General features: G+C 40.9%; 1 pseudogene; it reads left to right on the forward strand.

The window, feature by feature from the left end:
* Positions 1 to 10,987: 10,987 nt before the first annotated feature.
* LOC137916431 (caveolae-associated protein 1 pseudogene) lies at positions 10,988 to 13,408 on the forward strand (annotated as a pseudogene).
* Positions 13,409 to 15,728: the final 2,320 nt, after the last annotated feature.

Raw genomic sequence — 15,728 nt, forward strand, 5'->3', positions numbered from 1 at the left:
TTCCTGTCTCTACTCTTCATCACTAACATGCTGAACATCCTTCCTGTCTCTACTCTTCATCACTCTGACATGCTGAACATCCTTCCTGTCTCTACTCTTCATCACTCTAACATGCTGAACATCCTTCCTGCCTCTACTCTTCATCACTCTAACATGCTGAACATCCTTCCTGTCTCTACTCTTCATCACTCTAACATGCTGAACATCCTTCCTGTCTCTACTCTTCATCACTCTAACATGCTGAACATCCTTCCTGTCTCTACTCTTCATCACTAACATGCTGAACATCCTTCCTGTCTCTACTCTTCATCACTCTGACATGCTGAATATCCTTCCTGTCTCTACTCTTCATCACTCTAACATGCTGAACATCCTTCCTGTCTCTACTCTTCATCACTAACATGCTGAACATCCTTCCTGTCTCTACTCTTCATCACTCTAACATGCTGAACATCCTTCCTGTCTCTACTCTTCATCACTAACATGCTGAACATCCTTCCTGTCTCTACTCTTCATCACTCTAACATGCTGAACATCCTTCCTGTCTCTACTCTTCATCACTAACATGCTGAACATCCTTCCTGTCTCTACTCTTCATCACTCTAACATGCTGAACATCCTTCCTGTCTCTACTCTTCATCACTCTAACATGCTGAACATCCTTCCTGTCTCTACTCTTCATCACTCTAACATGCTGAACATCCTTCCTGTCTCTACTCTTCATCACTCTAACATGCTGAACATCCTTCCTGTCTCTACTCTTCATCACTCTAACATGCTGAACATCCTTCCTGTCTCTGTCTCTCTGTCTGTACAGATCCTTCTCTCCCTCTTTACTATCTAACCTGCATACAGGTCATCATATGCCCACTATTTGACCTTTGACACCGACCTTTGCCTTGCGTCTCATCTCCCCGTACTCCTGTTTACTCTCGTCTGTCCTCTCAATGTCCCACTAATCATGTCCACCAGCTGTCTAGCTTTTCCCGTCATCGTCCCAACATTCAAAGCCCCTACTCTCAGTCCTGAACGCTTCCATTTCTTCTTCTCTCTGCTGATGCACTCGTCTTCCTCCTCTTCTTTAACCCACAGGAATCGAGCTTCCAGCAGCGTCCCCCGGGTTAACAACATACCGGATCGGTATGACTTTCTTATTCACATTGATTTGCATAATGCCATTCCTGATGCAACCCTCTGCATTTATCCGGGCTTGAGACCGTAACAAGGGAGAAACTGGCAATGCTACGTTAGCTCCTGCTAACCGCACTACCTGTACTACCCATGGGCTGTAATTTTACAATTTACTTAATGGAGGCTTTTTCAAAATCATATCTTATAAAATCTGCATTCAATTCACTCATCAAAAATCACAGTCATAAAGGGGTCCGATATGCACTATTGTGAAAAATGTCTTCTGGATCTGATCCAGAATGAGGTCAGGAAAAAATATTCAATGTTAAAATTTAAAACCCCATTTAAGGATTCAAAAATCAGTTAAAAATACACAACTCCGATTGACTTTTACTTTTCATGTTGGTGTATAAAGATCCCGAGAACAATTTAGAAGTTTTTGATGATGATCCGGGTCACCATGTGGACGGTGTAGATCCAGTTAGGATGAGCAGCTTGGCGGAGGTTTAAACTCTGAGTGTTTTTCTACTTGAGTATAATTTGAGTATACTAATTTGAATAAATACATTTCAATTAATTTCTATTTCTATAGCGCCAGATCACAACAGGAAGTCATCTCAAGGCCCTTTTAGCAGGGAAAGACCTGCAGGGAAAGACAGAACCCAACTTGACCCACAAGAGCAAGCACTTTGTGTAGGGATCAGGTACACCTGTGTAACACATTTAAACATAATGCGAATTTAACTACCAAAGGCCTACCTGAAATGATCAGAGGTGTGTTTAAAACAAAGATTTCAAGTGAGACAGTCACAGTTATTGGGTGGCACCTTTTCACCTTTAATAATCGGAGCGTACAGGGGCCATTCTCATTCTCAGCTGTGTAAAGGGTTAGAGCAGGGTGGTGGTGTGATGTTTTGATGCTCTGTAATGTATGTCTATGTAGAGCCAGTCTTCTCACATGAGGTCCATCCAGCTCCATTTATGGACATATGAAGTACAACGGATCCCTGCTCAGTTCGCAGGCCAGACTGTGTAGCATTGTGTCAGACAGAAGCAAGGCTTCTACGGTACAGTAGGTATGCCTAGTCACATGGTCGGGACATGGGGCGGCAAGGGAAGGAGAACGTTAGTTGAGGGTAAACAAAAGAGAGAATGCAGTGGTAACTATCACATAGTCGTTTGATTGTGAGCAGGACGAGGCCTTTGGAAGACACACGTCCTCTTAGGTTCAAAGCACTAGTTGTTGACGATTAGTATCAGCTTGTCTGTCTCGTGACTCTTTTGGCTCGTTTTTACTGATCTTATTAAAAGCTCTTTGTACTTGTGTTCAGTCTTATTTCAGCATGAACTTCATAAATATATGCCGTCTGATTATATAATAAATGATTATGAAATCATTTCCATTCTTTGTTTTGGATTATTTATTCAATCCAGGCAAACCTTTACTCTGTTACTCCATCTCTCAGTTCCTTGTCTTACGCAGTTTTCTCCATGAGTCAGATGTTAGTGACTCATAATCAAAAGCTATGGTTAATAAAACATCAGTGTATTTCATCACATGATTAGTTTAGATGTTACCACGAGTAACATTTTCTGCCCTGAACAGAGGAATCTCTGTGATACACACTGATGTTTTTAATGTGAGGGAACTTCAGTTTCATTCCCTCAACAGGATCATTTCATACAATGACTGCGTTTCACATTACACAAAGAGCGTATCGGTTTCTTTTTCACAGTACATGTGTGGGCATTTTTGCCTTTGTTTGATAGTACAGCTGAAGATATGTGACAGGAAATGAGAGCGAGCGTGAGAGGTAGAAATAAACATCTGCTCCATCTACACCCCAAGATTTCATATCTTTAGTCTATTGCTGTCAATTTCCATTTTCATTGATTCTGTCATGATTATGAAAGTGAAATTATTTTTATCTTTTTCTATTGTATCCATTTATGGCAGTGCACTGCTAAAAGGACTGAAGCAAGAATTCCGTCCTTTTAGTCTGCGCTGTTGCCTCACAGCAAGAAGGTCACAGGTTTGAATCTGACTTGCGGCCTTTCTGTGAAGAGTTTGCACGTTCTCCCCGTGTTTAGGCCATTGTCGAGTCTCATAGCTTCCTTCCTCTGAGTGAGTCCCTGTATTTTTAGTGGAAGATCCCATCAATGAATATAAGTGTGTCTTTGTGCATACACAGCACAGTGTGCTCATACAGGTAGGCGGCACGCGCGCACACACACACACTTGGGTTTTCTTTTTTTTGTTGAACTTTTTATTTTTTAACAGAACAAAACATCATCTGAGACAAGACATTAATAAGCAAATAATAAACAAAAACAATATATATATATATATATACACATAAGAAAATAAAGTGTATTACCAATAAGAAGAAATAAATAAATGCAATAGAAGACACACATAATAAAGAAAAACAAAAACAGAAAACAAATCCAAAACTTATACACATCATTAAAATGACATTTACAGATTGAGGTATTCTTTAACTATAACCCATCTTTGATTAAACTGGTCCATTTTCAATTGCAATGATGCTGTCATTTATTCCATTATGTAAACTTGCTTTAGTCTGTTTCTCCATTCTATGATTGTTGGTGGATTCACCTTCTTCCAGTTGGCAGTGACTGATTTCATGGCAATCGATATTACAATTTTCAAAATATATCTTTGATCACAATTAAAATGATCCCCTAAAATAACTCCGAATAAATAAAGCAACATATTTGAAGGGGCTTGCTTTTTTACAATTATCTCAGTCTCTTTTTTAACATTTTCCCAGTATCTTGTTAGTACTGGACAGTCCCATAGAATATGAGTGTGGTCTCCTATTTTACCACATTGTGTCCAACACAAAGCTTTAGAGTGATCTTTAAAAAAAAATGATACAACTAAGGGAGTATGAAAATAGCGCATTTTTAGTTTCCATTCAAACTCTTTCCATTGTTGGCTATTGATTCCTTTATGACACTGATTACAGATCTGCTCCCACTGCTCATCTACAATTATTGTGTTGCATTCTAGTTCCCATTTTTCTTTGATATTTAAAGTGTTTTGAAAGATGTCTGAGGATAGCTTTTTATAAAGGTAAGAAATATGTTTATGTATAGCAGTGGTTCTCAAATGGTGGGGCGCGGTGCGATGTCAGGGGGGGCGCCTGTGACCGCGGAGAAAATGTTTTTTTTGCCTTACGAGAGTAAAGTGTAATTGCACATCCACTCCAGTAGTTGGCAGTGGCGCCCTGATTGTCAGAGTGCGCGCAGGGAGGATTAGCAGAAGAAGAGCGGTCGTAAACAATCTACGGTGGGGGAAGAAGAAAGACTTGACTTCTTCATTTTCTGTTGCAGACTAAAAAAAATGGTAATAAAGTTATTCTTTGTTGTAAGTTTATCTATGTTTCTTTCTTTTTCATATTTCTTTGTATGTTAATAAGGATACAAGAGTGTTTTTTTTTTTCGGGGGGGGGGGGGCGCGAAATGTTTCTTTCTTCCTAGGGGGCGCGCGACAGAAAATAATTGAGAAGCACTGATGTATCGGAAGACCTGTTTCTATAATTGTGATAAAATATTTTTCTATAGCGTTTGGAATTTTGACAATTCTTTCTTTTTCCTTATGGTTTGTGATGTAATGCCTAATTTGTAAATATCTATACAAATCATTTGAGGGGAGGTCGAATTGTTCCTGTAGTTGTGCAAAGGACTTTAAATGCGTTTCTTCAAACAGTTGATGAAAAATGTTAAGGCCTTTACTTCCCACCTCTGAAAACCCAGATCACTCATTGACAGTGTAAAGTCGATGTTACCTAATATGGGCATAGCTCGTCAGATTGATCCAGCATCTTTAAGCATTTTCTTTAACTCTCTCCAAACATACATAGTATGTTCCAATCTTCATTTTATTGAAATGCTTTAAGTCTACAAAGGGTAGGACCGATAATTGTGTTCCTTTTACTTCGCCTTGTTCTATTTGAATCCATTTTACTTCCTCATCTCCAGTAATCCAGGTCACAATTGCTGTTAGTTGAGCTGCCCAATAGTAATGTTTCAAATTTGGCAAAGCTAAACCTCTTTTATTCTTGGCTAAATGAAGAATTTTAAGCCTAATTCTAGGTCTCTTGTGTTGCCATATAAATTGAGAGAGTAATTTATTTAACAAATTAAAGGTATAAATTGGAATTCTTAAGGGCAATGACTGGAATAAAAATAAGAGTCGAGGAAGCATATTCATTCTTATTGTTTCAACTCTGCCAAACAGAGACAAAGGGAGGACCTCCCAACGCGTCAGATCATTCTTTATTTGTTTTATTAACTTATTATAGTTTGCATCAAAGAGTTTTTTGGTATCAGGTGTTATCGTAATTCCCAGATATCTAAATCCTTGTTTGGACCAACGAAAAGATACCAGCTCATGAAGTTGATTAGGCCACCTTCCCGTCACCATCATTGCCTCGGATTTGTTTTGATTAATCTTATATCCTGAGACATCGCCATAGTCTTTCAAACATTGCATTAATCGAGGTATTGAAGTAACTGGATTTTTTATGAAGAGCAGGATATCGTCAGCAAAAAGGGAAATGTTATGAATATTCCTCCCACCATCTTCGACCCCTTCAATCCGAACATCCCTCCTGATGGCCTCCGCCAGAGGTTCAATGCTGAGAGCAAAGAGGATGGGAGAGAGAGAGTCACCCTGTCTTACGCCTCTCTCAATATCAAAAAAATCACTACAAAATCCGTTAACTCTAATTTTTGATTTAGGATTTTTATACAGAGTCCGAAACCAGCTCACAAATGTTTTACCAAAACCCATTTCAATTAATGTCTGTTCCAAAGATTCCCAGTCTACCTGGTCGATTGCTTTCTCTGCATCCAAACTGAGAAGCAGCGACGTTTGTGGATCTTTTGCCATAAGTGACTGCAGGTTTAGCGCTCTTCTTATGTTGTTTGTCCCCTGGCGACCTACAATAAACCCAGTCAGGTCTGGTTTTATCAGTTTCTTAATAAATTTTTGTACTCTAGCTGTTAAGATAGATGTTAATATTTTGTAGTCCACACATAGGAGACTGATAGGACGGTAACTAGAACACTGCAGTGGATCTATTCCTTCCTTATACAGGACTGTGATGATGGCCTCTGACCACGACTTCGGAGGGTTCCCTGAGTTCAACACATAATTATACAACTTGGTTAAAATAGGAGTAAAATCATTGACATACACTTTAAAGTATTCGCCACACTTGGGTTTTCACAGCAACAGGAGAGTTGACTTACAGAGGAAACAGGGACGGGAGTGTTACAGCAGGATTCCTCTCTCTCTATCTCACACACACACACAGTTCCACCCATATACTTCTGTTTTCTCATGGAATATATTTTTCCTTTCATCAATCACTAACCCTAACCCTCACCAATGTTACCATGGCAACACAAGTGCAAGTAAATGTTTTGACTCCCAGTGGAGGCATTAAAACTGAAATTAGTTCTGGCATGGTTTGTATTTTTAGACCTACATTAAGCAGCTAACTGAAACTATAACCCTAACGACAAAGAGCATGTGTTGGGATGTGCACACATGCACTTGGAAAACACACGACAGTCTGGTATTGTTGTTACCATGGTTTCTTTCGGCTCTAGATTGACATAATGAATGAAAACAATGGATGTGATAGATAAAGAACATGAGCAATATGTACTTTCTGTTAGATGTTGACCTCTGAGGCCTTCCTGCTCAAACAATGGGCCAATTACAGCAAGAAAAGTCTGTTTAAACAACCTCCAGCATGTGTTCTTCGGACATTTGAGTGGTTTTGAATGCAAACCTTTGATTTCCTTTATTTTATTTTTGGTCAAATGCAGGCTCAAGAGTAGAGATTGGCAATATCTGACACACGTTTGCAAGTATAAGGATTCCTTTATTGTAAATGTTCCTATATGTTTGAGCATTACAGCAAAATATAAATAATGTTTCTCTCTCTCTCGCTCTCTTTCTCTCGCTCTCTCTCTCGCTCTTTGTTAGAAAACAACAATATACAGCAAAAAATCTAAGAGGCAAGAGATCAGTGCAAAAGAACACACAGTAACACTTGGAATTTGCAGATGAACAGGAAAGTGGGGTCGACTCATGTGTAATGTGCAAATTTGTCTTGTTTTTTTGGTGGTGGGCATGGGCAGCTTTTATTTAGTGTGGAACAGCATTCAGCATTCTGACAGCCGGGTGGACACACACACACACACATGCACTATTACATATCTCATTCATCCATTTTCCATGGCTATGAGTGTACCTTCCTGTCTTTGACACAATAGAACAATGCCCCTATTAAATTAGGAGGGTCAGGAAATCAACACAACAAGGTGAATTCTTTTCCATGAACTTCAGACAGACACACACAAATGCATAGTGTGTACACACACACACACACACACAAACACACACACACAAACTCTGTGAGGCCATATCGGGTCATGGACCTCAGCAGTTACTTTGCACCATTGTTCTAGAGATTGAAACAAGATGTCATGTCATTTAAGAAAGGAAGATACTTTCCAGCACCCCCACCTGTCAATGCAGCTGCCCGGAAAACCAAGCTTCCTAATCTGAGGTCAAGTTTACTCGAGAAACGGCGTGGCTGCAACGTGCACTGCCAGCCGTGCTCACCAACAGTACACTCCCACTTGTGGCGTAGGTCGGTAATAACACCGTCAACGCATACTGCCTGCATGTAGGCATCTGGAGTCAAACGTTTCACAAGGCCTGAAGATGAATATCAGGAACAAATACATGACGTATTACTTCAGAAAAATACTAAAGAACACCATAAACAATATGTAAGAGTGTCCACTTCTAGCTCCGCCTCCTGTCTTCTCCTCAGAGCCACTGTCTCTAAGCCGTCCATCATGCTGTCCTCACCACTGTCTCTAAGCCATCCATCATGGCTGTCCTCACCACTGTCTCTAAGCCGTCCATCATGGCTGTCCTCACCACTGTCTTGTAGACCTTTCCCTTCATCCTCGCTGCACAGAGCACACCTGATACTTTTCTCCTCCTGAGAGCCATTCTTGTAATAAGAATAATAATGGGGTTGTTGCCATCGCCATGGCAACAGCGTACAAACATGGTTACGATTGTGTTTTTTTGATCGGGACCACATGAGGGACTTTTCTGGTAAGTTTCAATCATTTCTGGCAAAGTATTTTTTTAATTCCCATTCAATTTTTGTTATCGTTCTCTAGGGGGCGCTGTAAGGCTGATTGTCAAAGTGTCCAGATAGGAAGGGTCAATAAGTGTTTAAAATTTGGTTTGGATTGGAGTGTGTGTGTGTGTGCAAACGCTGACTCAGCAGTTTTTAAAATTATATCCAATATGGCCGCCTTCCTGTGTGTCTGGGGGCGTGGCCATAATTTTTTTTTTTTTTTGCCCTGACTTGACGCATGTGTGTACCGAATTTCGTGGCTGTCCGACAAAGTTGGCGTCGGACCCCCCATAGACACAATGCATTGTGATTTTTGTAGGTGGCGCTGGCGCGCCACTTTTTCATGCCCAATTTTGAAACACATAAAATAATTAATTTTTTGCCGGTTCTGAGCTTGGTTCAAAGTTTGGTGAGTTTTCGAGCATGTTCAGGGGGTCAAATTGCCGTTTAAACAGCAGAACAAAGAAGAAAAAGAAAGAAAAAGAAGAATAAAGAATTAAAGCCGCAAGCGGCGTTGTAGGCCCTCGCCGGCCGACAGGCCGTTGAGCTGACCCGCCGACGCACGCCGCTTTTGTCCTGAGTGCTTCGCAAGTGTTTAGATTTTAGCTGCATTAGTAGCTCACAGTTTAGTCAAATCGTTATTTGGATTATATGGCAACTGCCATCAGGAGTTTCAATCCAATATGGCCGCCTTCCTGTGTGTCTGTGGGCGTGGCCACAATACATTTTTTTTTTGCCCTGACATGACGCATGTCTGTACCGAATTTCGTGGCTGTCCGACAAAGTTGGCGTCGGACCGCTCCCCATAGGAGGGGTTGCCATCGCCACGGCAACACCGTAAAAACAACAACATGGTTACGATTGTGTTTTTTGATTGGTACCACATGAGGGACTTTTCTGGTAAATTTCAATCATTTCTGGCAAAGTATTTTTTTAATTCCCTTTCAATTTTTGTTATCGTTCTCTAGGGGGCGCTGTAAGGCTGATTGTCAAAGTTTCCCTTTTAAATGTCCAGGTAGGACGGGTCAATAAGTGTTTAAAATCTGGTTTGGATTGGAGTGTGTGTGTGCAAACGCTGACTCAGCAGTTTTTAAGTTTCAATCCAATATGGCCGCCTTCCTGTGTGTTTGGGGGCGTGGCCATAATTTTTTTTTTTTTTGCCCTGACTTGACGCATGTGTGTACCGAATTTCGTGGCTGTCCGACAAAGTTGGCGTCGGACCCCCCATAGGCACAATGCATTGTGATTTTTGTAGGTGGCGCTGGCGCGCCACTTTTTCATGCCCAATTTTGAAACACATAAAATAATTAATTTTTCGCCGGTTCTGAGCTTGGTTCAAAGTTTGGTGAGTTTTCGAGCATTGGAGTGTGTGTGTGCAAACGCTGACTCAGCAGTTTTTAAGTTTCAATCCAATATGGCCGCCTTCCTGTGTGTTTGGGGGCGTGGCCATAATTTTTTATTTTTTTGCCCTGACTCGACGCATGTGTGTACCGAATTTCGTGGCTGTCCGAAAAAGTTGGCGTCGGACCCCCCATAGGCACAATGCATTGTGATTTTTGTAGGTGGCGCTGGCGCGCCACTTTTTCATGCCCAATTTTGAAACACATAAAATAATTAATTTTTCACCGGTTCTGAGCTTGGTTCAAAGTTTGGTGAGTTTTCGAGCATTGGAGTGTGTGTGTGCAAACGCTGACTCAGCAGTTTTTAAGTTTCAATCCAATATGGCCGCCTTCCTGTGTGTCTGGGGGCGTGGCCATAATATATATATTTTTTTGCCCTGACTTGACGCATGTGTGTACCGAATTTTGTGGCTGTCCGACAAAGTTGGCGTCGCACCCCTCCCCATAGGAGGGGTTGCCATCGCCACGGCAACACCGAAAAAACAACAACATGGTTACGATTGTGTTTTTTGATCGGGACCACATGAGGGAATTTTCTGGAAAATTTCAACCATTTCTGGCAAACTATTTTTTAAATTCCCATTCAATTTTTGTTATCGTTCTCTAGGGGGCGCTGTAAGGCCGATTGTCAAAGTTTCCTTTTAAAGTGTCCAGGTAGGAAGGGTCAATAAGTGTTTAAAATTTGGTTTTGATTGGAGTGTGTGTGTGCAAACGCTGACTCAGCAGTTTTTAAGTTTAAATCCAATATGGCCGCCTTCCTGTGTGTCTGGGGGCGTGGCCATAATATTTATTTATTTTTGCCCTGACTTGACGCATGTCTGTACCGCATTTCGTGGCTGTCCGACAAAGTTGGCGTCGGACCCCCCATAGGCACAATGCATTGTGATTTTTGTAGGTGGTGCTGGCGCGCCACTTTTTCACGCCCAATTTTGAAACACATAAAATAATTAATTTTTCGCCGGTTCTGAGCTTGGTTCAAAGTTTGGTGAGTTTTCGAGCATGTTCATGTTTTGAGCATGTTCAAAGTTGACGAGCTGCGCTTGTCAACTTGTCGTCTTCTGCGTTGCAAAAGCAATAGCCCCTTACGCCTAGGATAGGCGCTCGGGCCTAATAAATACTGGAAAGACTTTTTTTTACTTCTTATCATTTTTTTGCAAGTCTCACCTTGCGTAGCAAATGTATCTTCTTTGCATGCATTTCATTCATATTCATTCATTCAAATTAATGTTCCTTCTGTTCTGATCTTCACAGGATGAAGTGAAGGTTACCTCGAAACTCAGTATTTCTAAATCCATGAAGGTTCTTGAGTCTGTGTCAGGAAGCAGAGGAGGCAGCCTGCTAGAGCTCAAAGATACTGCAGAAGAGCCTGGAGAAGAAGGAGGAGAAGAACATAAGGCAGACAACCCCCATGTAGACCTCTCCTCAGATGAAGAAGGCTTGGAAACTGAACATACCATTGAAGGGTCTCGTGCTGAACGCATCAAGCGCAGCAGCCTACAGCGTGTACAAAACCTGAAGACGGTCTTCTCAAAGGAGAAGATAGACAAGACAAGAGCGAAGACCAAAGCCAACCTGGAGAAGACCAAACAAAGAACCATGGAAAATCTGGAGAAAACAAAGCTGAAGACAAAACAGAATTTAGAGAGAACCAAGGAGACCCTGGAGAAGAAATGTCACAACATTGAAAAGAAGATGGGAAAGATTGGAACACACATAAGTGTCAAGCCTGAGCAAAGGCAGAAGATCCAGACATCCCGTGACAAGATGAAGAAATCATTCACACCTGGCCATGTTGAATATGCCCGGTCCAAGGTTGCGGTGTACAAGGTGCCCCCCTTCACTTTCCACGTCAAGAAAATCCGTGAGGGTGCCGACGAGGTGGTCCAAGGCACCGAGATGGTGGAGGTGTCCCAAGATGTTGAGCCCTTCAGTGGGGTGGATGAGGAAGTTGAGAAAGGCACAGCGGAAGTTGAGATGGAAATGATGAATGGAGAAGGGGATGAGGATGAAGCAGAGGAAGATGAAGAGGATAGCCATGATGCCCTGCTGGAGATGGAAGACGGAGAGAGAGACAGCGACTAAAGATGACATTTCTTTAGAAATCCTTTTTACCAAGCTGAGGGTTCTTTAAAAAAGAAATGTGGGAATTTAAGATTTCTAAGGAAGAATAACTACAGTTTGGGTATTATTTGGTACATATTTTGGGGTGTAATTTCCCATTGCTTCAAAAGTTATGAAAACATTGATAATTGATAATTGACAGACAGACACAGAGAGGGAGAGGCTGCCAACTTCTTACAATATCTTCAGTGAATGCATAGCTTAGCAAGTAAAACAAACACCAATCAAACATGAAATATGTCTAAAAGCTGAAGAGATGAAGAGCAAACGGTTTGAAAGCCCTTTTCACCCTTTGAAGCAACAGTCAGTTAAAAGGGCCGAGATACATTTACAATAAAGTACTTGCCCTTCCAAAGAATACGCAGACATTTTAACCAAATATTCAAGAACATATATATATAATATATATATATTGTGCATCTGTTAGGTGGATACAAACACATCTGAATGAATCCTAATGCCGCTTTTAATTAACATTTGAAAACTTTATTTCACTACAGAGCGTGTTCTTTACAAAGCATGATAAGTTCATTTATATGTCCTTACATTCTACAAGCTGTGGCCCAGATGTGATTTGTGAATAAATACAAATAAATACTAATACAAATGACAAAAACATCCAGACAAATGTGTTTAAGCTGAGCCGACTCAGTCACAAATGGATTCTATGTTAGCCATTGTTGTATTCTGACACTGACCCCTGGTCATTCAGTGATGTGTTCTCTGCACCTTGAAATATGACTGCTGCTTGTCTCTTCTCTTTGTCCGTTTCACCCACATGCCACCATGTACCTATGTTTGCTCTCCATATTTACTATAAATGTATGAAAGTGTTTCATATATTCACCACTACAGTGGTATTTCATTAATGGCTTCATCGACTGAATTCAGAAACTATTTAGAATTGCTTGCACCCTTGCATTTAACTAACTAAGAGTGAAACTATGGGAATGAATTCATTCACACGTTCATTCTACTGACCGCTTATCTGAAATCTGTGTCGCGGGTCGTGCTGGAGCCTAACCCAGAAGCCTATGGGCAAGAGGCGGGTACACCCTGGACAAGCCGCCAGTTCATTGCAGGGCCATACAGAGACAGACGATCATTCACGCACACTCACACCTATAATTTAGTGTAACCAATTCACCTACGTTGCATGTTTTTGTGGTGGTGGGAGGAAGCCGGAGAACCCGGAGAGAACCCACGGAGACACGGGGAGAACATGCAAGCACCTCACAGAAAGGCTCCCAAGTTGGATTTGAACCTGCAACCTTCTTACTGGGCAGCAACTGCACCATCAACTGCATCACCATGCTGCCCCCCAAATATAGGCAATGATCAGAACTTCTAGCTTTTCACACTCAATAAAGAAATGTTTAGGTGGTTTCAGGCTCTTCAGGAGATTAACAATGCTGTCGGTCAAACAACATCAGAGTTCTCCTAACCTTCGATGCTTAACACTTAAATGTCCTTGCTTTGGTTGGTAATTGTTTCATGCAAAATATTTCATTGATAACCACTAATTCCATTAATAAAAGCTACTGGTTCACAGTTTGTGTATTTCATGTAGTGTTGTCAAGCGATTAGAAAATGTGAGCGACTCATTAATTATGATCTGTAATTAATTAATCTAATAAATCTCTTTTTTAATCTCATCTAAAAAGTATAGAGAATAGCCCTCAACTTGATTATTTTCATTTCCATTCATGACATTATTGTGGCAGATCAAAAGAAACAAACAGTAGCTTTATAAATTCAACTAGAAAACGACAATCAGAGATTGCAGACTCCGCCTCCAAAAGACTATTGGATCTTGTGAGACAGTAAACAGGGCTTCCAGATCAGAGGGGCCAAACCTGCTCGAGCTTGCTGCTCCGGAACGTACTACAAGACTCCTTCTGGACTCTTTTTCCCATCATGCCATTCGTGTCCCTCCCTCTTAAAGTGGCAGTTTACAGCAGAGGTACAATTCCAGATGTAAAAATAATTCCAGAATCTGGATCCAGATCCGGATCAACGCCATTCTCGGGGAGGACCGAGCCACGGACAGAACCTTGCTTGTGTAAAAATTTCAAGTCGATTGGGTTACTAGTTTTTTTTTAATTATGTGCTCGGACAGACAAACAAACAAACAGACAGACAAATTGCAATACCCTCGCCTCCTCTTTGGCGAGGGTAATTATTGTTTGACTTGGATCAGAAAACTTTATTAGTCCTAGACTAGAGGGAAGTCCCAACAGATGCAGTCCTATCTTTTACATTCTGCTGTATTGCAAAATCTATTTGTTTCTAGTTTCTCCATCGTGCATCTTTCTGGTTTTGTTCATCGCTGTCTTCCTGCTGGGAGGCTTCTTTGATGCGTCCCTGGACGCAGGTTGCAGCACTTCCTGTTAACCTCTCGTCTTCCACCATGTTTACCGGCCTGCAGGTCATCGCTCGCTGCCTGGCGAGGACATTTGTCAGCTTGTTGTTTGCAGACTTGCTCTTAGCGGGGCGTCTCCTCCAGTTTAGTTCTACTTTAGATTTGCAGTACAGTAGTCCCTCGATATAATGCGGTTCATTTTCCACGACTTCGCAGAGTTTTTTAGTGCAATTTCAGATTTTTTTTTTGCACTTGAACGCGCCTTGAAACGGCGCAAGACGAAGGGGCGCGGTTTCCGCTATTAATCATTTCTCATGTGTTCAACCTCGTAGGTTGATCATTAAAATTAAATTCGTTATTTCTAAAAGCTATCATGTTTATTTGTTAAGCGTTTGTTTTATAGCGCTCTGATTCTCTGTGTAAAAAGAGGCTTTTATTTTGTAGGAGCATAAACGTCACGTCCCTTTTGGGTTTTGTTTCTTCCTGTTGCTACATGTAGCCGCTGCCGTTCCGCTGTGCTAAGCTATCTAATAAAGCAGCATGAGAGGCTAAAGACAGCACGAGTAGAATATTTGTTCTTCCGCACTCCAAGCGGCTCTTTCCTCGACCTGCACGCCTTAACATTATTAACAGGAAAACGTTTACTGTACGTACTATATATTTATATTTCTCAAACAAATGTTTAGTTCTGAAAAGGTTTTGATCTTTGGTTTCATTCTATAACACTGAAACAATCTATTTAGATTAATGCCTGACTGTTAAACGTGTATAAAGTGTGTGGTGAGGGGTTTTACAGCCTTAAAACATTTATGTACATGTATAATAATTAAAAAAAATAAAGATTACTACATTGCGGATTTCACTTATTGCGGGTTGTTTTTGGAACGTAACCCCCTCAGGAAATGAGGGACTACTGTATTTTAATGTAACATGCCGTGTAAAGATTAGTTTTGTCAAATGTTTTATTTTTTTGTAGTGTATTCTGTTCAAACATGTTTGTTTATCGTTAAAAAATATGGTTTGAACTCATTTAAAAAATCTAAAATGGTCTAACAATGTCAACATTTCCTACCGACCAACCCCTTTTCACTGCCAGCCGTACTCAGGATCCATTAAAGCGGCTTTGTTTTTAATTTTGCCACCGTTTTTTCAGAATACAGAATCCAGATTTCCCTGTACTCATTTCCACAGAAATACAACGCACTGCTCTTCCCCACACAAAAATATGGGGAAACCGTATTAGTTGACAAGTATGACATTGCAGCATGAAAATATGGGTACAATTAAATTAATCTTATTACCCTCGCCGAAGAGGAGACGAGGGTATTGCAATTGTTTGTCTGTCTGTTTGTCTGTCCGAGCGCATAATTTAAAAAAAACTAGTAACCCAATCAACTTGAAATTTTTACACAAGCAAGGTTCTGTCCGTGGCTCGGTCCTCCCCGAGAATGGCGTTGATCCGGATCTGGATCCAGATTCTAGAATTATTTTTACATCTGGAATTGTGCC

The sequence above is a fragment of the Brachionichthys hirsutus genome, unplaced genomic scaffold (genome assembly GCF_040956055.1).
Source record: "Brachionichthys hirsutus isolate HB-005 unplaced genomic scaffold, CSIRO-AGI_Bhir_v1 contig_878, whole genome shotgun sequence".
NCBI classification, from domain to species: domain Eukaryota; kingdom Metazoa; phylum Chordata; class Actinopteri; order Lophiiformes; family Brachionichthyidae; genus Brachionichthys; species Brachionichthys hirsutus.